Genomic DNA, 25141 nt, shown 5'->3' on the forward strand with positions numbered 1-25141 from the left:
ATAAATTTACCAAGGAAGTAATAGAAACTTGCCATGTGTGAAATACTCTGGTGAGGTCCTAATGACCTAAGCTATAAAATGTAAAATATCAAAAGGAAGAAAACATCTAAAAAGCTGGGGGTAGCAGAGATAGCAGTCTCAGAAAAGAGAATAGTCTCAGAAAGCGCCTGAGAAACGTAGAGCCAACCTTCCAGAACATTGCTTCCTCTGCTCTCCACGGTCGTGATAGGGCCCGATCTCAAATGTGCAGAGCCAGACACCATATAGAAACACTGATTTGCTTTAATGTAAATATTTTGATGCCTTTCTTTGCCTGAACTTTTAACCTTGCTGGTAAACAGGGTATGTGCAGTAAATGATTGTTTTTCTGAGAACTGATTTTTGAGGAAATAGGGGGAAAAAAAGGATTTTCATTAGTTAATTGTCGGTCCTGTGCATGATTGAAAGCCTCATTATTCCACTTCTCCAGACCTGCTCCAGGAGACTTTCGCCCACCAGAAATTGCTTTATCTGACTTTATGAAAAAGAAAACTTTAAAATGTGTAAAGATGCCAAAACTTAGAAAATCGCAAAACTTAGAAAGACAATGAAGGGAGGGAAGTCATTCTGTAGAAGGTTTCTGAGACAAGAACAATTCAACCAAAGTCCAAGTTGTTTCTAATTAGAAACTTTCCACACTTCATTTCCCTGTGGACTCCGATCCTATTCTCCCTTTCTATCTGCTGTAACCTCTGAGGTCTTGAGATAGAAGTTAACGGACATCTGAGGTCCTGGCCTCAGAACGAGACTTAAGATAGATTTGCGATATGCAAGGTGCTACCTTTCTTTTCCCAGGCAGGCAGCTCGCAGCGGTTTTGTTGACAAACACTGTCCCTGCCCATGGATTGTCTAAGAATATTTGTGACCAGTGAGAACAAGGAGAGGGAACCAACCGGAACAAGGAAGACCCAGATTCTAGCACAAGCTTTCCACCTGCAAGTGTCATTCGACCTCTGCCCTGTGATTTCCTTAACTATTAAATGAAGATATGACTTTTTAGCTTTCAAGCCCCATAGAGGTATTGCCAAAACACAAGATCCGATTCAAAGGGATACATGCACGCCAGTGTTTATAGCAACGATGTCCACAATAGCCAAACTACAGAGGTAGTCCACCTCTGTATATCTATGGACAGATGAATGGATAAAGAAGAGTGGTAGACACACAGAATGGAATATTACTCAGCCCTCAAAAAGAATGAGATCTTGCCATTTGCCATGACCTGGATGGAGCTAGAGCGTATGATGTTAAGCAAGGTAGGTCAGACAGAGAAAGACAAATACCATATGATTTCACTCATATGTAGAATTTTAGAAACAAAACAAACGAGCAAAGGGGAAAAAATAGGCAAACCAAGAAACTCTTAACTATAGACAACAAATGGATGGTTGCCCGAGGGGAGGAGGGTCCAGGAGGGGTGAAATAGGTGAAGGGGTTGAAGGAGCGTGCTCGTCAGGACGGGCACTGGGGGATGGATGAGCTGTGGAATCACTCTATTCTGCACCTGAAACGAATATTACACTGTATGTTAACGATACGAGAATTAAAATTTAAAAATTAAAAAAAAAAAAAAAGACCACAGACCACAGGATCTGTAATGTGCTTTCAAATAGTTGGAGGGAAAAGAGAAACCCGTTCTGTGTGCAGTTGTGATGAAATCCCACTAACATTGTAAGAGATGATGGCACATCTTTTAGATTCGTAAGACTTGATGCGGAACCCAGTCTTGGAATGACTCTCCCACTTTTCACTATTTATACTTATAAAAGTTGTGATTATTAGCCCAAAGCTCGTGGAACCTCTTTCCAGTCATACTTCCATTGGCAGGTAAACTGAGGACATTGAAAACAAATGCTTCAAGTCTTCTAAGACAGGATGGTGTAGGTAGGACTTCTAAGGAGGTTTCTGCCTGCCTTCTTAGAAGAAGGATGAAGCGGGGGACAGGGAGGCTGAGAAGAGGAAACGAATCCCGTCTTTTTAAAGATGGGATTGAAACAGGCCACAAGGTTTGTTTAAGAGAGGCAGCTGGTGGGAAGCCAATTCCTAACGCTCTTGGTCCCCATCCTTCTCCCCTCCTTTTCCTTCAGAATAAATTAAAGAACCGGCTAAAATCCAAATTGTGTGTGTGGTATCTTTATCTGATCAACCCCATACTCTAATCACATCTTATCTTTGCTTGTAAAGCAGCTCCCTTCCTGTTCTCCAGGCACATTACTTCTTTAAATGTTATGAACACACACACATATGAGTCAACACTGCAGAAAAACAGAACTCAAGGTCTTCGTCCTCTGCAATTCCTTTGGAGGTTTAGTTCTGGAAGGCCAGAGCTGGCCTTACCAGCAAACCGTTCCACACATTCCAGTGGTTCTGCAAACAGCCTCCCTCTCAAAGCAAACCAGGTGGGACATCAGGTAAACAGTAAAGAATGGAACTGGCACTCATTTCCCCTCTGCATCCTTTCTAGTTCACAGGAGCATCAGTCAGTGCGTGAAGTTTGTGGAGACTGGTAAGTTTGAGGATTTATTTGGAAGGCTGTGTTAATAAGATATTTTTGAGAAGCTCAGTTGGGTGTGGTTTAATGCTGTCTTTTCTTCCCCTTGATTCATTTTGAACTATTTAAATCGGAAAGTTGGGGGCTGTTTTAACATGCACTTAGAGTGTCAAAAAAGTCACTTTATTGTGGTGCTGCCTGTTGACACTGTTCCTGTTGGCTGGTTGGTTCTAGTTTCTACAACCCAACTCTCTGGGCCCTTAGATAACGACCAGGATTCTCACTCCCTGGCCAGTGGTTCTCCAGCCAGACAGTAAAGTAGATGTTTTTAAGGCAAAGGCTGCTTGGGCAGTGTTGCTGAATATAATTCTTGTGTGTGTGTGTGTGTGTATGTGTGTGTGTGTGTGTGTGTGTGTTTCTATGTTGAAACTTCTTTGCAAAATCGCATAAATGCTTGTATGTGAATTGTGCTGTATATATGAGCATGACCCCTTATTAAAAAAAAAAAAAAAGGTTGATTTGCAAGTATTTCTTCCATTGGCAAATAAATCTTCATCATTACAAGTGCTAGTCACACTTGAAACTAGTTCAGTTTCCCTCTCCTAGCCCCAGCCTTCCCCCAACCCCCCACCGTTAGAAAAAGTCTTCCTTGGTGTAGCCGAGTGGGAGGGGGGAGCGGTGTCTTTGAATCTAACTTCATGATTTTTATATTTAGTTCAAACAGGGAAATTCTAGTGTTTACTGGGAGCGAAAAAGTCGCGCCTACTTTCAGTCTGTTGTGCCACACTGGGTTCAATGATGAGACAAACACCCAAGTACTAGAAAGCCAGAGGCCCTGGGAAGGAAAATATCGTGAAATCGCAGTGTTCCCTTTAGGCAGGCTTTCCATGCGTCTAAGGGGAACACGTTGTAAGAGCATCATGTAGATCCCCTCGGGGTCTGTATCATATAAGGATGTTTAGCTTTTTATGCCAGTATTTGTGACTTCAGCACAAAATACAATCTCTAATTCCCATCCTTCACCCCAAATTCAAAAAGAAATGCATCTTTCTATGAAATGGAGACAGGAACCTTGTATTTATTGAAAATCTCTACGCTTGTATTCTTCTAAAAAGCACTTGCATACCCTCATCCACGGCCCTCTGGGGCCTGTCCTAGTTTTATCCTCATTTTATGGTACAGAAATGAAGGCTCAGCATGGGCAAGTAGCTTGCCCAAAGTGACCCAGTCAGGAAGTGGCAAAGGGGATACTCACAGTGGGCTTCTTTAACCAAATGGCTTAGAAATACCAGTTCAGTCTGTGAAACAGCCCTATCTAATGGGTATTATTGTCCCCAGTGTATTGCGCACCCATCAGGTCTGAGGCAAAGTTGTACAACCAAAGACCAGCCGGACCAGAACAGGCACGTGTGGCTCCCTGCCTCCCACTTCATCTGCCACCAGGCGAGACGATGAGTGCTCCCGAGTGCTTCCCAGTTGACGCACTCATTGCTTCCTCGTTCAGGCACAGGATGACCGCTCCACCTGCTGCATGGTGAAGGAACCTTCTGGAAAGCGATTCCCTTCTGAGCAGCCCCACCTCTCCCTTCTCTATGTGAGAGGGAGCTCATGCAGAGGAAGGAGGTGCGAACGCTTGGGAAATGGGAGGTCTCACTCTTCTGAAGTCACCAGCCATCAACTCCCAAAACTAGAACCACGATGCACCCGCAAGCCATCTTTCAGCATGGAACCCAGAGGGTTTTGCTGGGAATTCTCTGAGTCCCTTGTGGGGCGGCCCCATGTCAATGCCCCTGATCAGCATCAGGGCCTGGGCGGGTGGTTCTTTGTAGAACATCTCAGGCCAAGCAATGCAGTCCAAGAGCGCCCCAAGAACCACTTGTCTCGCAGACAGCTCATTCCAGTCTGTCCTTCAGCTGAGCTCAGAGTGGTGGAGATTAAATACAGAAATACAGGATCTGCTCTTATCATCCCTGCAGATCGGTTTTTTGGTTTTTTTTTTTTTTTTTTTTTTTAAGGCTGTGCACACTCACACAAAAATTGGGAACTTGATCACTGTGGGCTGACGATGTATTTTGAAAAGGAGGGGGGAAATCCTTCTCTCCCCGAAAGTTCCCATCCATCGTTGAGTAAACATCATAAATCTGTTGCAGAGAGACAGGCTGCATGTACTCAGATTACCTCCTGCTACAATTTTAGCTTCAAGTTTTAATGCCCTAAACATGAATAACGTTGTATCCTAGCACAGGTCTGATTAATGAGGCGACTTTGCCAACTTCGGGGTCGGATAGTGGCTCCCCTCTCCCTTCCTTTTTCTCCGCGTGGCTTAGTAACCACTTCAGCCAATTTCCCTATTAAATATACAAGGCAACTGAGGGCAGTAAAAACTAAAGGTTGTCGCCGATAAACACTTGCGTCTCTCTAAGCAGACCTCGCCGGCTGACAGAGAGCAGGTCTGTTCAAGTTTGCCCCCTGGAATCCCCAATGTTTCATCATGAATCCCAGCTTAAAAGCCACTCGCACCCTGCCATTTGCCCAAGGGTCCTCTTCAGTTCGCGGGTTGCACTTCCCAGACCACCTGCTTCCTGGGTGGTTATGTGGTTTGTACGTGGCGTGCCCTCGTTACACGGGAGACCATCAGCGCCCTCACTGGGCATTTGGGAATGGAGCTGAAGGTCACCCTTGGGAAGTGACCCAAATTAGCACCTAACAGCCAGCCAGGAAAGAAAGGGGGTCTTGTCTCCCCAGATACTGCCTGCCCCCTGAATACGGCTCCCATGAATAATTCCTGGATAGGAATCGTATTTGTTGACCGATGAATACACACTGGGCACACTTAACCAGAAGGGCTGAGTCTTCTGGGAGGTGACCAAGGGGCTCTGCGTATACGATCCCATTTGCTGTCCCCAACAGCACTGCCCAGCCAAAGACATTATCACCGTGTTCGTCACACATAATCAAGCAGGCTTTTTGGGTGACATAACTTGCCCAGTGAAGGAGCTGAGATCGGAGCCCTGCTCTGACTCCCGATTTGATATTCTTGAGCAACAAAACCTCTCTCCCTCCCCCAGCTCTGTTCCTACTTGCATCCTCTTCATTCACACACACATACACACACACATACACACTCACACCCCTTTACAATTGAACCCTTCTGTGGGCCAGTCACATCAACCACTTGACTGTAGAACCTGGGTTGGTCCAAATTACGGGGATTTAAAATCTAAAATTTCCATGATATTCAGGCATTGTAGAATTATGCTCCATGCCACTAAAACTTTATTGACAAAGACAAGCAGTGGGCCAGAGTTGGAGAGCCCATTAGTTTGAACCCAGGCAGTCGTTAAAAGGGTTATCTACATCCTAGAGTTTTAAACAATGGGTCTGGCTAAACTCTCAGGGGCAAGACTAGGAGTCGGGCCCTTAGAGTAGGGAGCAGAAGTTCACCTCTCCTCAATAAGCATTGGGACCAGTATTGCTCCCATTCCCAGATAGCCAGGCTGGCGGGTCTCAGTATGTGCTCCACAGAGAGATAACATAGGCATTTTGCCAGAAAAATGTTTTCTGGACTAGCCTTGGATTCAGTAGTAGAACTCTTTCTATGACTGCAGGACTTCTCCGGACTTTTAATGTCCTGAGGAACATTCTTAATCTTGTCTTTCAAACTCATTGGACATTTATGTGCAATCCTTAGCTGTGCAGAGAGCTGGGGGGCAGGGGGGTTGGAGGGTTGTGCAGGGGAAGGTGTGACTTCAGGTTTGAACTGATTTCCATTTCAACAGCTGGGTGAGCTGGCTGAAACCGTCAAATTTATTGAGCTGTTGCTATTGTCCCGTTTTGTTTTGCTGTTGTTGTCTCAATGGCCTTCTGAGTTTCCTAGTCGTGATTACGAAGAAAACTCCTAAACTGAATCAAAACATCAGTGACAAAAGCAAAAACAAAGAACCGAATCCCCACCAGCACAATTCAGCCCCTCTTGGCTAGGGTTGGTTTTCCACAGGCTGTGTTTATTTCAAAATGCACCTGCTTCCTTTTTTTCTCTCTCATTTCCCAAGTGCCACTGAGAATCCCTCCTTCTTGTCCAGGGACCCAACAAGACCCCGTGGGGCAGGACCCACACTGGTATTGGGCAGCACATTCCCAGCAGAGCCTCCAGCCCTGTGGCCCCCTGCCCTCATTCCAGGATGAAGGACCCTTCCTGTCTTCCCCTCCGCTCAGGTATGTGCTAGGTCCTGAAGCCAGGTTTTAGTGAAAGCCTTCTGTGGCTTCTCCCTCATCCAGTCTTTCAGATGAGATCCTTTGTGGGCAGAGTGACCCCTTTCTTATTTGGGAATAGTCCACAGGGGGACGCTGGCCCAACAGTGGGGCTCTTGTATTTCCTGCCCAGAGATCACAAACCCCTATTTCCCCCTCAGATGTGAGAGATTGGTTCTAATCCTTCCAACTCCACAATCTTGTCTCTCCAGCCCCGACTTGCAGAAGAAACCAGAGAGAGCTTCCAGGCCTCTTCTTGACACAGGCAGGGGAGGTGAATACTGCTTCCTCTTCCCACAGTGAGCCAGGCAGAAGAAAGGGACCAGTGAGGGCCAGACAGGGGTGAATTCAAACCCCAGCCTTGGTCCCCGCCAGCTGTGTGACCAGAAGCAACTCATCCAACCTCTCTGAGCCTTGGTGTCTCCATTTGTAAACCAAGGACAAGAGCAGACCTGGCCCCAGGGGGGTTGTTGTAGGGAAAGCGAGTCAGTGCCTGTGCCCAATGAAGGGGTCTCCAGGCGGGGCCTGGCTGCTCATCAGGGAACTTGCTGCCTGTCCATCCCGGGGAGGCTGTGCCAGATCAGAGGGAAGCTCTGCAAGCCACTTGAAAGGGACCTTGACTCATTTTGTGGTAACCGAATGTGCTGTTCAGGAAGTGCTTCGCGAGAGCAAACTGGGCTCCAGCCACCCCCTTTGCCCCCCTGCCCTCTGCACAGAATTCATGGTGCCACGACGTGGCTCCTGGTAGCCTCCCCGTCGGATACCCGCTGGTGCACATCGGCCGCAAGGGCAGGGAGACCCAAGCATGTGTGCCGGTGGCCCATGAAAGGCGGCCGAGTGCGGGGGACTGTGGCTTGGTGGACACACTGTCCAACCACCTGGGTTCAGATTTCACTCCGTCCCTGAGGCCAGGTGCTCAGCTCTCTGAGCCTCTTTTCCTCATCTGTACCCGGCCTCCCCGAGGCCGGCACTGAGCTCTTGACAGGCCCTGTCTCCTCGCAGACAGCTCTACAGGCAAGTACTAAACTTCTCACCATTTAAGGATGGGGAAACTGAGGCACCCAGAGGTTTTTGAAATGCTGGAGCACGTGAAAGGGGAGTCCTGGAGCTGGGGTTTGAACCCAGGGCATTGTCTTCCAGAACCCGCCTCCTACCCACTCGCCTCTGCAGCCCTTCCCACAGCAGGTCCCAGTGCTTCCTAATGGGAGTGGAAGAGCAGCCAGTGTCCACTGGCCGCACGGGGGATGTCGCAAGTGTGGAAGGGAAGGTGATGTGTGCGGCTTCTTCAACCCCTCTGCCACGTCACTGGCAGGCGAGGGAGTGGTTTTGAGTGTAGGGGAACCTCAGAGCCCAGGGTAGGGCTCCTCTGGCTCCCCATGGGATGTCCCCCAAGTGTTGGCCTGGTACACCTGGCCCAGTCTAGTGCTCCCTCTTGAACCCTCCAACCCCCCAGAGCCTCCCACTGAATGATCCACGTGCAGTGGCGGCAGGAGCCCGTGGGCACTTGGTACAGAAGCTGGGGGTAGCCTGGGGATGAGGCAGGGGCTGAATGGGGCAGGGGAGGCCCTGGAGGAGGAAGCCGCCCTGGTTATCAGCCCCATCCCCCACTCCCTCTGCCAGGCTCCACACAAGGGCCACGCAGTGGGGTGGGGAATGAAGTGACAGGAGAGTGAGCACAGCCCTCTGACACAGCGGCCCAGAACTGCTGAGCTGGCTCATAGGTCCTGAGACCTGCCTGGCAGGCCCCAAGGAGAGAAAACACTGCGGGCTGAGCCATCCCCTGCTGGGAAATCAGGGCTGGTCCCAGTTCCTCATTCACGGCAACACGCCCCCATTCCCAAGGCAGCGAGAAGCCTGGAGTTGCCCAACTCAGGGGAAGCAGGAGGCCCCGGGTCCCGCACGCCCTCACATCCCCAGCACTGGCCACCAGGGCTGGTCCGTCTGGCCTCCAAGGTCGATCGGTGACCCAGTCCCTGCGTCGCGGAGCCCACGTGTTGAGGAGGAAGCTGCCATTCTGATGGCCCAGAAACATCTGTTCCCCATTCGTCATTGTCAAGCTCTGATGTCCTCTGGGACTCTGTTTGAAGGACAGTTTTTACTGTTGTAACCAAAAAAGCAAAAGGAAGCAAACAATTACAGACCTCTTTATTTCGGGACTTTTTTTCTGTGTCAGTAGAAAGCCATTTCAGTAAATAGGAGCTTTGCCCAAATTACCTGTCCCCACAAGGAGGGACTGGAGTGTCTCCCCTCCCCCTCTCCACACCCCACCGTGCTGAGAAATGTCAAGGTAAATACACTGGGGCTGAGGCTGGAACAAAATGAGCCAGCAGGAAACATTTGGTTCTCACCTGGGTTTGTTTGTACATCTCTTGAAATGCCCCTGTGACCCAGCCTCGTGTCCCCGACGCTCTGTGTCTGGAGTACAGGGACAACTCTGAGGGATCAGTGGCCCCTTCCCCTGCTGAGCCTTCTCAGCTCCTCCTCTGATCTGGAGGTTGCCCCTATGTGCGTGTTCAGACCATCCATACGCTCTTTCCAACTCCTGGGCGGCACGGAGTTTCCCACTGTGCCCGGCGAGTGGGTGCCCGCCTCCACTCCAGCTGTCGGGGCTTGCTGCCATTCTGGGAGCCTATTAAGCTGGCCCAGGATCCAGAAGGGTCATAGAATGTCCTACCTGCTGGAGGCCGAGGGCGGCTGAGTTGGCCCACTTGGAGATCCTGAAGGATCACAGCTTATCCCAGCGTTCTGCTGAATCCTGGAGGACCCAGTGTTTCCTTGCTGAGAATTTTCAGGAGGTATTCCCGGCAGGGAGGCAGAAGTCTGGGTTCCTGGGATGTGACGGGTTAGCCCCTTGGTCCCTCTCCTCATTCCTGCCTTTCCCCTGCAATGTGTTCTCGTTTCTTAGGGCTGCAGGAACATCCTTGGTAAGCTTGAAACAGTACAAATGTATTCTTTGCCCGCTCTGGAGGCCAGAAGCCTGAAATCAGTGTCTCTGGTCTCAAGTCCGAGAGCGGTTCTTCTGGGAGGCTCTGGGGCAGATTGGACTGTTCCAGCTTCCTGAGGTCACTGGGGTATTTTGGCATGTGGCCTCTTTCTTTGTCTTAAAGTGCATTACTCTGACATCAGGCTCCATCATCCAGGGCCTTCTCTCCTTCGACCTTGCCTCACTCTACAAGGACCCTAATAATTACACTTAGGGTCCATTCCGATGATCTAGGGTGAGCTCCCCCTCTCCAGATCCATCATTTCATCACATCACATCACAGTCCCTTTGGCTGCAGAGGGTAACAGTTTCTAGGAATTAGCCCACCGCTATTTTGAGGATGCCATTACTCAACATGGCACAGAAGGTTGTGGTGAAGACCCACAAGCATCCTCCTGTATTTCTGCAGAGTCCTCTGTGAGGCCTGGCAGCAAAGGAACAGTGAAGCCTTGGGGAGAGAGCTGTGGTGTATTTGGGGCCACTCGGCACTTTTTCCCATCTCTGCAACCCCCAGCTTCCCCGGGGGGCAGCACTCCTTCCCTCCATTGTGTGACACCTTGGGGAGGGGTGGGCAGGAGCCGGGGGTGCAAGCTCTTCCTTTCCTGTCTGGGAGGTGGACGCACCACAGCTCTGTGGTTGGGGTGCCATTGCCTGAGACTTGAAATCTCACATTGTTGTTCAGCCCAGCAGTGACCCCCTGGCCACGTTACTCCTGATTTGTGCCTATTTCTGCCATTCCTCCCTCCCTAACCAGGTGCCCCAGCCTTTTCCAGGCGTCCGTGAACTGCCATTCTCTTGGACCCTTTGGGAGGGAGTTCGCAGATGCAAATTCTGGCGCTCGTGCTCAGATCTGTGACTCTGGGATTGTCTGCTGTGTCCAACTAATGGAAGGACTGGGGATTCTTTTTTTTTTTTTAGTGCCATCTTACAAATGGGCTAGTGTTTTGTTAATCCAGTCCTGGCATCAAGGCCCTGGCTTTTGTCACCAAGGAGTGTGCCTAGAGTCCACGGGGGGAAGGGGCCGTGATAGAGAATGGTGTTGGGTTCACCAGTCTCTGCCCCTGGTTCTCCACTGTACAACAGCAGTCTCTGCTCTGACATGAGATGGCTTTGTGATTGCCAGAGCCCTGATGGGTTCAGGACACACCATCCCAAAATACGGCAACTTGCTTCACATCCTGTGTATTTTAAGTTGATGGGGTTTGAGAAAATCGAAGGTGACTCAGACCTCCTTCCCCACTTGCCCTTCGGCCCTGAAACTGGTCATAAAACACTCATGGGAGAGGTGCACTGTCCACACCCAGAGGAAAGGCACATCCGAACCTCCGGAGACAAACAGATGCTAGGAAGATTCCTACAAACATGCCTTGCTGCATATGGCCCTGTCCACAGCGCTTGCCTCAGACTCCTCAACTCTTCATCAAACCTCAAATAAAATACTCAGGTCGAATGGTGCCTTTGGTTCTTCATTTCCTTATGAAGGCTCCTGTGTCATGTGGAACTTAGATCCCACCAGTTGGTGTGTTTTTTTCCTGTTAATTTGTCTGTTCATTTAATGTTCAGACACAGCCAAGGAGCCCAAGGTGGTTGAGGGAAAAAGAATGTTTCCTCCCCTGCGACCCTACAGTTCTTCAGGAAGCTTCCACTTACAAAGCTGTTTGCAAGGCAGGGAGGGGATGAAACTGGACCTGCCAGTTAGCTTGGCGGCCGGTGGCAGCCAGAGCCTCGGTGAAGGCCGGAGCAGCTTCTGTTTCACCTCTGAAGCTCCTCCGCATGTAATGCAGAGTTGTTGGATGAAAGAATGTATGAATGAATGACTGCCAGGGTCTGCACCGTCATTCCCGCTGCTGACCTGACAAGCCCACCTAGAGCTGTGGTTGCACCTCAGCGATGGGCCCCTGAACCCAGCAGAAGAGCGGGGAGCATGACCCCTCTTCTCCTTTCTGGCATTCTGTTCCACCTTGCCAGGACTCATGGTGTCCAAACACAAAACAAAAACTCCACTCCCCAAACTGGGCTTCTCCTTGAACCTAAGAGGGCTCAGAAGAGTATCGTGAACGTTGATGCCATATAATTTTAAAGCATGTTGGAATTACATTGCTCTAAATAAAACAACAGCAGATAAAAGACAAAAGACTTTTTATCATCAGAACTGATAGCTATGTAAATTTATGCATAACTCATAGGTGTTTTTTAAAAAAAAAAAACTTTCTGAACTCTGGATCCTCTTGGGAACTACAATGGTATCATTGAACAGGAGATACTAACAAGAGCCAAGACAGACAGACAGGTTGTAGCCCAAATCCAAGGACACTTGGTGGGGAGAGGCGGAGGGGGGCAGTTAATAACAAAGAGAACACAATGCCTGGAGAACAGGCTGCAGGGAGGACACAGAGGAAGGTATCAGCCCCAGGAAGCCACTCCAGCAGAAGGCTCTGGGACAGGAGGCAGCCCTGCAAGGAGGGTGAGCCTCTATCCTACAACTCTTGGGTTACCTGTGTAGTGACCAAAGCATCATTTGCATGAAACTGAGAAATATCTTGAGATGTGGGACTCCCAGTGTTAAAGCTAAGATAGTACCAAGCAAACAAGGATGGTTGGTCACTCAAGTTCCAACCTGTCTCTAGAATTTTCTAGTGATGAAAGAATCTCAATCCTCTGAGGCACTGAGATGCACCTCTCATCCACAGGTGATGCTTGGGGTACAGAGGATGCAGGGAAAGATCACCCCACCCTTCCCTCCTAGAGCAGAAGCCAGGGCTCTTCCAAGACTTTGGACTCTGAAGTGGAAGGTGAACACTTGAACACCTTTAGGATTTCATGGGACCTCTAAGATTTCATTTCAACAATCGATTTTTAATATTTGACAAAATGCAGACCTGTTTCTTAAGAGTTAGTATTGAGTCAGTGTGGAAAATGTTCTTTCTCTAGAAGAGAAACTGCCCTGGAGTTCATTTGAATTTTAAAGGGACAATAGTTCATGTTAAGCTAACACAGCTCAGTGAGGCCTATTGTAGCATGTTCTATGACCAGGAGTACACCTTAGTGCAAAGGATCCCCTTGGTGCCTCAAGCCAGTTTTTAGATCATCTAGAAGTGTAAGAATAGCTCAACCACATGTCAGAAGTACGAAAATACATAACTTTCATCCTGTTTAAAAAATATCTAAGCTCATCTTAAAATAAAGGCCCCTTTCCTATTGGTAGCAAGAAAATATTTCCTTCTACCCACCAGAGATTTCTCAATTTCATACTGTTTTATAAAACTTAGACTCTGTGTGGTCTAAGTGTCTGATGTTGTCCTAGGTTTCTCTTCCCCTCTTCCTTTTCCAAGACATGGGCCACATGCCGGAAGTGGATCTTTACTCCATGGCGTTCAGAGAGAAGGCTCTAGCCCCACGAGGAAGCGGAGTTCCTCCCTCCTGGTCTTCAGGGGTCCCTCTCTGGCCTCACCATGTCCCCGTAGCCACGGCGTCTGTTTGGGAAGACTCTCAGCCCATCTTCTTCATGGTCCCTGCACTAAGGTCTGCTGTAACTGGTGTCCCTCCTGCGATTGGCTGAGAAGTAACTAACCAGACGGTTATATCATACTTTATGTATCCCTTCACCTGCTGATGGCCACTTGGCTTATTTCCAGTTTTGGAGTATCATGAATACAGCTGGAAAGAACATGCACAAGTCATTTTGTGGACAAACGTGTTTTCTCTGGAGAACTACATAGGAGAAATATGGCCAGGTCATGCTGTAAGTGAATATTGAATTTATAAATTGCTGCCAAATACTTTTTTTAGGTGATGGTAGGGTCCCGCCAACAATGTATGAGAGTTGGAGTTGCTTCACATCTCTGCTGACATTTGGTGTGGTCAGTCCTGGTAAAAATGTTGAGCATTCTAGTGCATGAGAAATGATGTCTCATTGTGCTCTTAATTTACATTTCTCTAATAACTAATTATGTGGAGCACCTCTGCCTGTGCTTAATGGCCATTTGTAAAGTGTCCATTCTTGTCCTTAGTCTACTTTTTTTTTTTTAATTTTTTATTCTTTATAAACATGTATTTTTATCCCCAGGGGCACAGGTCTGTGAATCAGCACTCACCAAAGCACATAACCTCCCCAATGTCCATAACCCCACCCTCCTTCTCCCACCCCCCCTCCCCCCAACAACCCTCAGTTTGTTTTGTAAGATTAAGAGTCACTTATGGTTTGTCTCCCTCCCAATCCCATCTTGTTTCATTGATTCTTCTCCTACCCACTTAAGCCCCCATGTTGCATCACCACTTCCTCATATCAGGGAGATCATATGATAGTTGTCTTTCTCTGCTTGACTTATTTTGCTAAGCATGATACGCTCTAGTTCCATCCATGTTGTCGCAAATGGCAAGATTTCATTTCTTTTGATGGCTGCATAGTATTCCATTGTGTATATATACCACATCTTCTTGATCCATTCATCTGTTGATGGACATCTAGATTCTTTCCATAGTTTGGCTATTGTGGACATTGCTGCTATAAACATTCGGGTGCACGTGCCCCTTTGGATCACTACGTTTATATCTTTAGGGTAAATACCCAGTAGTGCAATTGCTGGGTCATAGGGCAGTTCTATTTTCAACATTTTGAGGAACCTCCATGCTGTTTTCCAGAGTGGCTGCACCAGCTTGCATTCCCACCAACAGTGTAGGAGGGTTCCCCTTTCTCCGCATCCTCACCAGCATCTGTCATTTCCTGACTTGTTGATTTTAGCCATTCTGAATGGTGTGAGGTGATATCTCATTGTGGTTTTGATTTGTATTTCCCTGATGCCGAGTGATATGGAGTACTTTTTCATGGGTCTGTTGGCCATCTGGATGTCTTCTTTGCAGAAATGTCTGTTCATGTCCTCTGCCCATTTCTTGATTGGATTATTTGTTCTTTGGGTGTTGAGTTTGCTAAGTTCTTTATAGATTCTGGACACTAGTCCTTTATCTGATATGTCGTTTGCAAATATCTTCTCCCATTCTGTCAGTTGTCTTTTGATTTTGTTAACTGTTTCCTTTGCTGTGCAAAAGCTTTTGATCTTGATGAAATCCCAATAGTTCATTTTTGCCCTTGCTTCCCTTGCCTTTGGCGATGTTCCTAGGAAGATGTTGCTGCAGTTGAGGTCGAAGAGGTTGCTGCCTGTGTTCTCCTCAAAGATTTTGATGGATTTCTTTCTCACATTGAGGTCCTTCATCCATTTTGAGTCTATTTTTGTGTGTGGTGTAAGGAAATGGTCCAATTTCATTTTTCTGCATGTGGCTGTCCAATTTTCCCAACACCATTTATTGAAGAGGCTGTCTTTTTTCCATTGGATATTCTTTCCTGCTTTGTCGAAGATTAGTTGACCATAGAGTTGAGGGTCTATTTCTGGGCTCTCTATTCTGTTCCATTGATCTATGTGTCTGTTTTTGTGCCAGTACCATGCTGTCTTGATGATGACAGCTTTGTAATAGAGCTTGAAGTCCGGAATTGTAATGCCACCAAATTTGGCTTTCTTTTTCAATATCCCTTTGGCTATTCGAGGTCTTTTCTGGTTCCATATAAATTTTAGAATTATTTGTTCCATTTCTTTGAAAAAGATGGATGGTACTTTGATAGGAATTGCATTAAATGTGTATATTGCTTTAGGTAGCATAGACATTTTCACAATATTTATTCTTCCAATCCATGAGCATGGAACATTTTTCCATTTCTTTGTGTCTTCCTCAATTTCTTTCATGAGTACTTCATAATTTTATGAGTATAGATTCTGTGCCTCTTTGGTTAGGTTTATTCCTAGGTATCTTATGGTTTGGGGTGCAATTGTAAATGGGATTGACTCCTTAATTTCTCTTTCTTTTGTCTTGTTGTTGGTGTAGAGAAATGCAACTGATTTCTGTGCATTGATTTTATATCCTGACACTTTACTGAATTCCTGTACAAGTTCTAGCAGTTTTGGAGTGGAGTCTTTTGGGTTTTCCACATATAGTATCATATCATCTGCAAAGAGTGATAATTTGACTTCTTCTTTGCCGATTTGGATGCCTTTAATTTCCTTTTGTTGTCTGATTGCTGAGGCTAGGACTTCTAGTACTATGTTGAATAGCAGTGGTGATAATGGACATCCCTGCCGTGTTCCTGACCTTAGCAGAAAAGCTTTCAGTTTTTCTCCATTGAGAATGATATTTGCGGTGGGTTTTTCATAGATGGCTTTGATGATATTGAGGTATGTGCCCTCTATCCCTACACTTTGAAGAGTTTTGATCAGGAAGGGATGCTGTACTTTGTCAAATGCTTTTTCAGCATCTATTGAGAGTATCATATGGTTCTTGTTCTTTCTTTTATTGATGTGTTGTATCACATTGACTGATTTGCGGATGTTGAACCAACCTTGTAGCCCTGGAATAAATCCCACTTGGTTGTGGTGAATAATCCTTTTAATGTACTGTTGAATCCTATTGGCTAGTATTTTGGTGAGAATTTTCGCATCTGTGTTCATCAAGGATATTGGTCTATAGCTCTCTTTTTTGATGGAATCCTTGTCTGGTTTTGAGATCAAGGTGATGCTGGCCTCATAAAATGAGTTTGGAAGTTTTCCTTCCATTGCTATTTTTTGGAACAGTTTCAGGAGAATAGGAATTAGTTCTTCTTTAAATGTTTGGTAGAATTCCCCCGGGAAGCCATCTGGCCCTGGGCTTTTGTTTGTTTGGAGATTTTTAATGACTGTTTCAATCTCCTTATTGGTTATGGGTCTGTTCAGGCTTTCTACTTCTTCCTGGTTCAGTTGTGGTAGTTTATATGTTTCTAGGAATGCATCCATTTCTTCCAGATTGTCAAATTTGTTGGCGTAGAGTTGCTCATAGTATGTTCTTATAATAGTTTGTATTTCTTTGGTGTTAGTTGTGATCTCTCCTCTTTCATTCATGATTTTATTTATTTGGGTCCTTTCTCTTTTCTTTTTGATAAGTCTGGCCAGGGTTTTATCAATTTTATTAATTCTTTCAAAGAACCAGCTCCTAGTTTCGTTGATTTGCTCTATTGTCTTTTTGGTTTCTATTTCATTGATTTCTGCTCTGATCTTTATGATTTCTCTTCTCCTGCTGGGCTTAGGGTTTCTTTCTTGTTCTTTCTCCAGCTCCTTTAGGTATAGGGTTAGGTTGTGTACCTGAGACCTTTCTTGTTTCTTGAGGAAGGCTTGTACCGCTATATATTTGCCTTTGTTGTGTCCCACAGATTTTGAACCGTTGTATTTTCATTATCATTTGTTTCCATGATTTTCTTCAATTCTTCTTTAATTTTCCGGTTGACCCATTCATTCTTTAAAAGGATGCTGTTTAGTCTCCATGTATTTGGGTTCTTTCCAAACTTCCTCTTGTGGTTGAGTTCTAGCTTCAGAGCATTGTGGTCTGAAAATCTGCAGGGTATGATCCCAATCATACCCTGAGTCCTGATTTAGGACCTGATTTAGGTTGAGTCCTGATTTAGGACTGAGGATGTGATCTATTCTGGAGAATGTTCCATGTGCACTAGAGAAGAATGTGTATTCTGTTGCTTTGGGATGAAATGTTCTGAATATATCTGTGATGTCCATCTGGTCCAGTGTGTCGTTTAAGGCCTTTATTTCCTTGCTGATCTTTTGCTTGGATGATCTGTCCATTTCAGTGAGGGGAGTGTTAAAGTCCCCTACTATTATTGTATTATTGTTGATGTGTTTCTTTGATTTTGTTATTAATTGGTTTATATAGTTGGCTGCTCCCACGTTGGGGGCATAGATATTTAAAATTGTTAGATCTTCTTGTTGGACAGACCCTTTGAGTATGCTATAGTGTCCTTCCTCATCTCTTATTATAGCCTTTGGCTTAAAATCTAATTGATCTGATATAAGGATTGTCACTCCTGCTTTCTTCTGATGTCCATTAGCATGGTAAATTCTTTTCCACCCCCTCACTTTAAATCTGGAGGTGTCTTCGGGCTTAAAATGAGTTTCTTGGAAGCAACATACAGATGGGTTTTGTTTTTTTATCCATTTTGATACCCTGTGTCTTTTGATTGGGGCATTTAGCCCATTAACATTCAGGGTAGCTATTGAGAGATATGAATTTAGTGCCATTGTATTGCCTGTAAGGTGACTGTTACTGTATATGGTCTCTGTTCCTTACTGATGTACCACTTGTAGGCTCTCTCTTTGCTTAGAGGACCCCTTTCAATATTTCCTGTAGAGCTGGTTTGGTGTTTGCAAATTCTTTCAGTTTTTGTTTGTCCTGGAAGCTTATAATCTCTCCTTCTATTTTCAATGATAGCCTAGCTGGATATAGTATTCTTGGCTGCATGTTTTTCTTGTTTAGTGCTCTGAAAATATCATGCCAGCTCTTTCTGGCCTGCCAGGTCTCTGTGGATAAGTCAGCTGCCAATCTAATATTTTTACCATTGTATGTTACAGACTTCTTTTCCCGGGCTGCTTTCAGGATTTTCTCTTTGTCACTAAGACTTGTAAATTTTACTATTAGGTGACGGGGTGTGGGCCTATTCTTATTGATTTTGAGGGGCGTTCTCTCAACCTCCTGAATTTTGATGCTCGTTTCCTTTGCCATATTGGGGAAATTCTCCCCAATAATTCTCTCCACTATACCTTCTGCTCCCCTCTCTCTTTCTTCTTCTTCTGGAATCCCAATTATTCTAATGTTGTTTCATCTTATGGTGTCACTTATCTCTCGAATTCTCCCCTCATGGTCCAGTAGCTGTTTGTCCCTCTTTTGCTCAGCTTCTTTATTCTCTGTCATTTGGTCTTCTATATCACTAGTTCTTTCTTCTGCCTCATTTATCCTAGCAGTGAGAGCCTCCATTTTTTACTGCACCTCATTAATAGCTTTTTTGATTTCAACTTGGTTAGATTTTAGTTCTTTTATTTCTCCAGAAAGGGCTTTTATATCTCCCAGAGGGTTTCTCTAATATCTTCCATGCCTTTTTCGAGCCCGGCTAGAACCTTGAGAATTGTCATTCTGAACTCTAGATCTGACATGTTACCAATGTCTGTATTGATTAGGTCCCTAGCCTTCGGTACTGCCTCTTGTTCTTTTTTTTGTGGTGAATTTTTCCTTCTTGTCATTTTGTCCAGATAAGAGTATATGAAGGAGCAAGTAAAATACTAAAAGGGTGGCAACAACCCCAGGAAAATATGCTTTAACCAAATTAGAAGAGATCCCAAATTGTGAGGGGGGAGAAAGGGGATAAAAAGACGTTCAAAAAGGAAGAATGAAAAAAAAAAAAAGAAAAAAAAAAGAAAAGAATTAAAAATAAAGAAAACAAATAAGAAAAATATAAAAAAGAAAAAATATATATATTAGATAAACTAGTTAAAAAACGTTAAAAAAGAAAAAGGTAAAAGTTAAAAAAAATTTTACCAGAAGGCGAGAAAAAAAACAAAAAATGAAAAAGAAAAAAATTAAATTAACTGCAAGACTAAAAAAGTCACAGGGAAAAAGCCATGAGTTCCGTGCTTTGCTTTCTCCTCCTCTGGAATTCTGCTGCTCTCCTTGGTATTGAAACCGCACTCCTTGGTAGGTGAACTTGGTATCGGCTGGATTTCTTGTTGATCTTCTGGGGGGGGGGGCTGTTGTAGTGATTCTCAAGTGTCTTTGCCCCAGGCGGAATTGCACCGCCCTTAGCAGGGGCCTGGGTGAGTAATCCGCTCGGGTTTGCTTTCAGGAGCTTTTGTTCCCTGAGCGCTTTCGGTAGAGTTCCGGAGGACGGGAATACAAATGGCGGCCTCCTGGCCTCCCGCCGGGAGGAGCCGAGAGCCCGGGGCCCCACTACTCAGTGTGTCCTCAGAGAACAGTGCCCAGTTACTCCCGTCTGCCTGACCTCCGGCTGAGCTCTGAGCTCACCGAGCCTGCGACCAGTTCAAGGTAACCCCGAGCTGGGAGCTTACTGTCGGCTCTGTCTCTGTAGCCAGCTTTCCCGTTCCAATACCCGCAAGCTCTGCGACACTCAGACATCCCCGATGCTTCTGTGAACCTGCGGGACCTGAGGCTATGCTGACCCCGCGTGGGCTTCGCCCCGGTTTAGCCTCTGGAGCGATGTCCCTCAGCGGAACAGACTTTTAAAAGTCCTGATTTTGTGCGCCGTTGCTCCACCATTTGCCGGGAGCCGGCCCCTCCCCCCGGGATCTATTTTCCCGTCACTTTGGATTCACTTCTCCGCCAGTCCTACCTTTCAGAAAGTGGTTGTTTTCTGTTTCCAGAATTGCTGTTCTTCTTCTTTTCGATCTGCCGATGGATTTACAGGTGTTTGCAATCTTTAGATAAGCTATCTAGCTGATCTCCTGCTAGCTGATGTAGTCTCAGCCTGCTACTTCTCCGCCATTTTGACTCCTCCTCCTTAGCCTACTTTTAATATCGGACTGGATGTCTTTTATTATGGAGATAAAGGAATTCTTTATATATTCTGGATACAAGATCCTGTGCCAGACAGATAGGTTGTGAATGTTTTCTGCCAGCTTCTGGCTTGTCTCATTTTCGTTTTCATTTCCTTTCCTTCAAAGAAAAGAATTTTATGAAGACCAATTTAACATTTTTAAAATGTTACAAAGAGGGCTTTTCATGTCCTATGAAGTCTTTGCCTACCCCCAAGACTGCAAAGACCTATGTTTCATTGCATGGGATTCATAATTGTAGGGTTTTACTTTAAAGTTTACAGTTGATAAACCTACATGTGTGGGGCTAATTTTTTACTTGAAGATTTTCTAGATATTTTATTGTTGATTTCTACTATCCATAGGGTGAGAGATACACTCAGCATGTGTGATGTCATATAAACTACAGGCAAAAACAATTGGCAGTTATCTTTTAAGGAAATTACAACAGAACAAAGAAAGCAGTCTTCATTTTGCCCACATATTTGCCATTTGGGATATCTTCTTTCCATCTTGAAGGCACAAGTGTCCATCTGATGTCATTTCTCTTCACCCTGAATAACTTCCTTTCACATTTCCTGCGGAAGAATGCTCTTATCTTCCTTTAACTGACAATGTCTATGTCACCTTTATTTTTTGAAGAATGTATTTTTTTTTAAAGATTTTATTTATTTATTTGACAGAGAGAGATCACAAGTAGGCAGAGAGGCAGGCAGAGAGAGAGAGAGAGGAGGAAGCAGGCTCCCTGCTGAGCAGAGAGCCCAATGGGGGACTCGATCCCAGGACCCTGAGATCATGACCCAAGCCGAAGGCAGCGGCTTAACCCACTGAGCCACCCAGGTGCCCCTTGAAGAATGTATTTTACTGGTTGCAGAATTTCAGCATTTGTCATTCCATTATCTTATCTCATAATTTCTCATTGCTTCTGAGAAAAATCAGGTGTGATTCATACCATTGGTCTCTTATTATCTGTGATATTTTCCTTTCTGGCTGCTCTGGGCTTTTTTCTTTATTTTTCAATTGTTCAACTGTGATGTGCTTGTCTGTGGTGTTCTTTCTTGGGGGTTTTTGTGATTTGGGGGTTTATATGTTAATGTTCTTTTATCAAATTTAGGACATTTTCAGCTATGTTTTTTCAAATATTTTTTTCTGCCCACTCTCTCCCTCTTTCCTTTCTGAGATTTATTTTAGAATGTTCACTATTGTACCAAATGTAACTGAAGTGCTTTCATTTTTAAAAAATCTTTTTCACCCTGTGTTCTTAAGATTGGTTAGTTTACATTGGCCTGTCTTCTAGTTCACTGACCCTTTCTTCTGTTGCCTCCAACTCAATGTGGGCCTATCTGCTAAATTTTTCATTTCCGAGTCTTGTCAGTTCTAGAACTCCTACTTGATTCACCTATTCACTTATTTTGGCAATATTTTCCTTTAAGTCTTCAAACATATTTATAATAGCTACTATGAAGTTTTTCTCTGCTACCTCCAACATATGGGTTCCTGTGAGTGTTTCTATTGAATGATTTCTTTCCTTGAGTATGGGTCACATTTTTCCATTTCTTTGCATGACTAGGAATTTTTAAAAAATATTTTATTTATTTAATTGACAGAGATCACAACTAGGCAAGCAAATAGAGAAGCAAGCCCCCTGCTGAGCAGAGACCCCCCCAATGTGGGGCTCCATCCCACGACCCTGGGACCATGACCTGAGCCAAAGGCAGAGGTTTTAACCCACTGAGCCACCCAGGCATCCCATGACTAGGAATTTTTTATTTGTATACTGGTCTCTGCAGATGATAAGTTTAAAGATTCTGTATTCTGTTGTTTCCTTTGACAACAGCAGGCAGTTATTTCTGACCTATCCCCTTGACATTTTAGAAGCTTGCTTTTATACTTTTTAGGATGGGTCTGTTTTGATTTTTCTTTAGTCTGAGGGATGATCTTTAATCCTGAGACATCACCTCTGCTCCAAAATAGGATCCCCCTGTCCCCAGCCCAGGATTTCAATGGAATGTCCAAGGTGTTTATGAAATCTGTCCTGGAAAAAGTGACATGATTCAAACTCCAAACTGTCTCTCATTAAATAGGCAGCAGCTGAAATCTCTGCTCATGTTTTTAAACTTTTTGCTCCTTTCAGAATTTACCCCCTCCATTTCCCTCCACTCTGGTAGCCACGAACCCTGTCCTCTGACACCTCAAGCAATAAGCTTTCTGTCTAGCTGTCTGAAGAAAGCTCTCAGCAGATTTCCCTCAGTGTGGTTCCTTCTTTCAAAGGTCAAAATCTCTCCAGTTTCTGCCTATTTCTGGTTGCTCTTCAATTCTTCAAAATAGTTGGTTTTTAAATATTTTGTTCAGAGTTTATCATTGTTATCTGCAGGAAGGTTGGCCCAGTAGGACCTACTCCACCATTGTCAGAATGAGAATTTCCTCTATACATATTTTAAGGTTTTTAAACATATTGCAAAATTGACCCCCACAAAAATTGTACCAAGTTACATTCTCACTGGCAATAGATGAGAGTCCTTGATAGTCTTCCCATTTGGCAGCCAGAATTTTTAAGCTAAATATCATGGAATGCCAGAACCTTAGAGACTGCCAGAGACAGTAATTGCCATTTAAGGTCCCTGGATCCCAAACAATTCATGAAGGTCATAATGGGTTGAGGGCAATTTCTAGAAGTTATAGGCACTATTTCCAAATATAAAATATACAAGTACCCATAACTAAAACCTTAAACACCATTACTTTTAGAGTTACAACATATTTTTCATGGAGACATTGGTTTCTTTTGCTAGTCAGGACTTCAGCTTGAGAGTTAAGCATGTTTTGGTCCAACCCAAATTGGCAAAATACTTTATTATTGATAAGTGAAGAGTGGCTTTTAGGACATAACAACCTTGGGGAAAATTTAATCAGAGGAAATATCAGTGGCCCTGGACCCTGGGAACAGTGATGGGAGTTTCTTGCAGATAAATTTATTCTTCATCATTGGATCTATCTTTGTTCATACAGCTTTGTCTGTGATAGTGTTTGCCCCTTTATTGACTGAGGCCCAACGAGATGAAAGAGCTTGCCTGGATTCACACAGACTTACTCCCACTGTGGGTACAGAGATCAAAACCCAAGATCAGACTTTGTTCCAAACACGGTAGCATATTTTAACTGTAAGAGTGATTCTGATATCTACCATGGTTCAGAGAGAAAGATATAAAAGAGTAAATGTTGAGAAGAGTATTTTAGAGAACTATCGTGGGAGCATGTTAACGATTGGGTGGATAGCCATGTTCTTTGAAGTGCCTATGATTTCCATGTCATTAACTTTCAGAGGCAAGTAAGAACCAATCACGATTTTAGCCGAATGCAAACCCATTGTCTCTTGCCAGGTTTTCCTTTACTTGTCTATGATGTTAGCTTCTTATATTTTGATGCTGTATTTGGATTCGTGTGTGCAGGTTCATATCTCCTCAATTTCCAAAGGCAAACCCTCCCCACCTTTTGTAATCACATAGACATAACCTGAGTAGGGCAAACACATAGACTGCTTTCCTTTTATAACTTCTCTAACACCCATGCCCTTGTTACTTATTCCTCAGTATATATTTTCTGTAGCAAAACTTAGGTTTATTCCATCACATTTTTTCCAGAAAGGTCAGTGTTCTCATTTGACGCAGTGATCATGACACCATGGAGACTTTTTAGCCTTATTGTTTCAAAGGGACTTAGATCGACATTTAATTACCTCCACCTAGAAACAGTTGTTGCCTTTATGTGTGTGAGGTTGAGTGTGTGAGTGTGCAAGGTCCCATGTGTGTGTTCATTAGGTTAGCTACATAAGAGTGAAAGTGACTGTATGAGCTGGCCTTGTATCGCCTCTCCCTCCCCTCTGACATTTCATTTCTAATTGTGCTCTAAAGGTTGACCAGCTGAATCAGGCATGCCCAAATACAGTCTGCATGAAGCTTGTCTCAGGAAGCCAGGACGCATTTCAGATTTGCTCAGACTCATGTCGGAGGTCTGGGATTGGGATGACCTACTCATTTAGGAGGCAAGGCAGTTGCCACATGGAAAGGAGAAGCCAGTCAACCCTTGGGGAGTGCAGGGCCCTCAAACCCCCAGGTAGTCCATAGGCTTTTCTCCCTTCTCTGGAGCAAACCCTTTCCCACTGGTTTGCAGCTAGGGCAGCACCATAGCAAAGAGGGAAGACCCCAAGGGCCCCCCATTCTGACAGCACAACCAGGATTCATGTGCAAAAAGACACCAGGAATGGTGCTGTGACAGGTTACAAAGAGTGGCGGGGAACAACCCTGCAGAGACTGGCTGCAGGAGGAGGCGGCAGGAGAGGCTCTCCAGAAGAGGGGCTGGAAGGGGAGGTTCGGCCATCTTTGACGGAAGGCCCAACACACAGCACGCTCTGCGGGGAGGAGACACTGCCAGGCCAGGGTCCCCTCCAGTTATGCCTGGCTAATCCTGGGGGCGGGGCCAGGCTGAGATAAACACAGAACACGGCTTCTTGCAGATAAGATGTGAAAAGGGGTCTGTTCCTCCTCCAGGCCCTGCAGCACTCTTAGCAAAGCTAGATGCTTCCAGCTGGGGATTTTAGATCCCATCACTCCCATCTGATTCTCCTTCTTGCCCCTTTACCATTTTTCTGAAGCCTTACCTGAAGGGAATCTCACTTTTTGCTTCTGCTTTGTCCTTGTCACCATTAGTGACAACTGAAGGAATTCTGTGTGGTGAGAATATGACCATGGGACACCTTAGATGTCAAGCCTGTCCATTTGGATCTGTGGATTGGATTTTCTCTCCTCTCATATGAGCTCTTCAAATAAAAGGATTTGAGAAGCTGAATGCTTTGGACATATATTGTAGAGATACAGAAATGTATGTGGACTCTGAAGCTGGACCACCAGTGTAACCCTAGCTCCAACAGGTACTAGCTGTGTGACTTTGGGCAAGTTACTTAACCTCTCTGGG

At 45.1% G+C, this 25141-nt stretch overlaps 1 long non-coding RNA gene across 4 annotated transcripts in view; it reads left to right on the forward strand.

Moving 5' to 3' along the window:
* Positions 1-25141, forward strand: part of LOC131840445 (uncharacterized) — a 160038-nt gene that overhangs the window by 68215 nt on the left and 66682 nt on the right. The gene's annotated exons all lie outside the window — the stretch shown is intronic.

Source organism: Mustela lutreola, chromosome 9 (genome assembly GCF_030435805.1).
Source record: "Mustela lutreola isolate mMusLut2 chromosome 9, mMusLut2.pri, whole genome shotgun sequence".
In the NCBI taxonomy this organism is placed as follows: Eukaryota; Metazoa; Chordata; class Mammalia; order Carnivora; family Mustelidae; genus Mustela; species Mustela lutreola.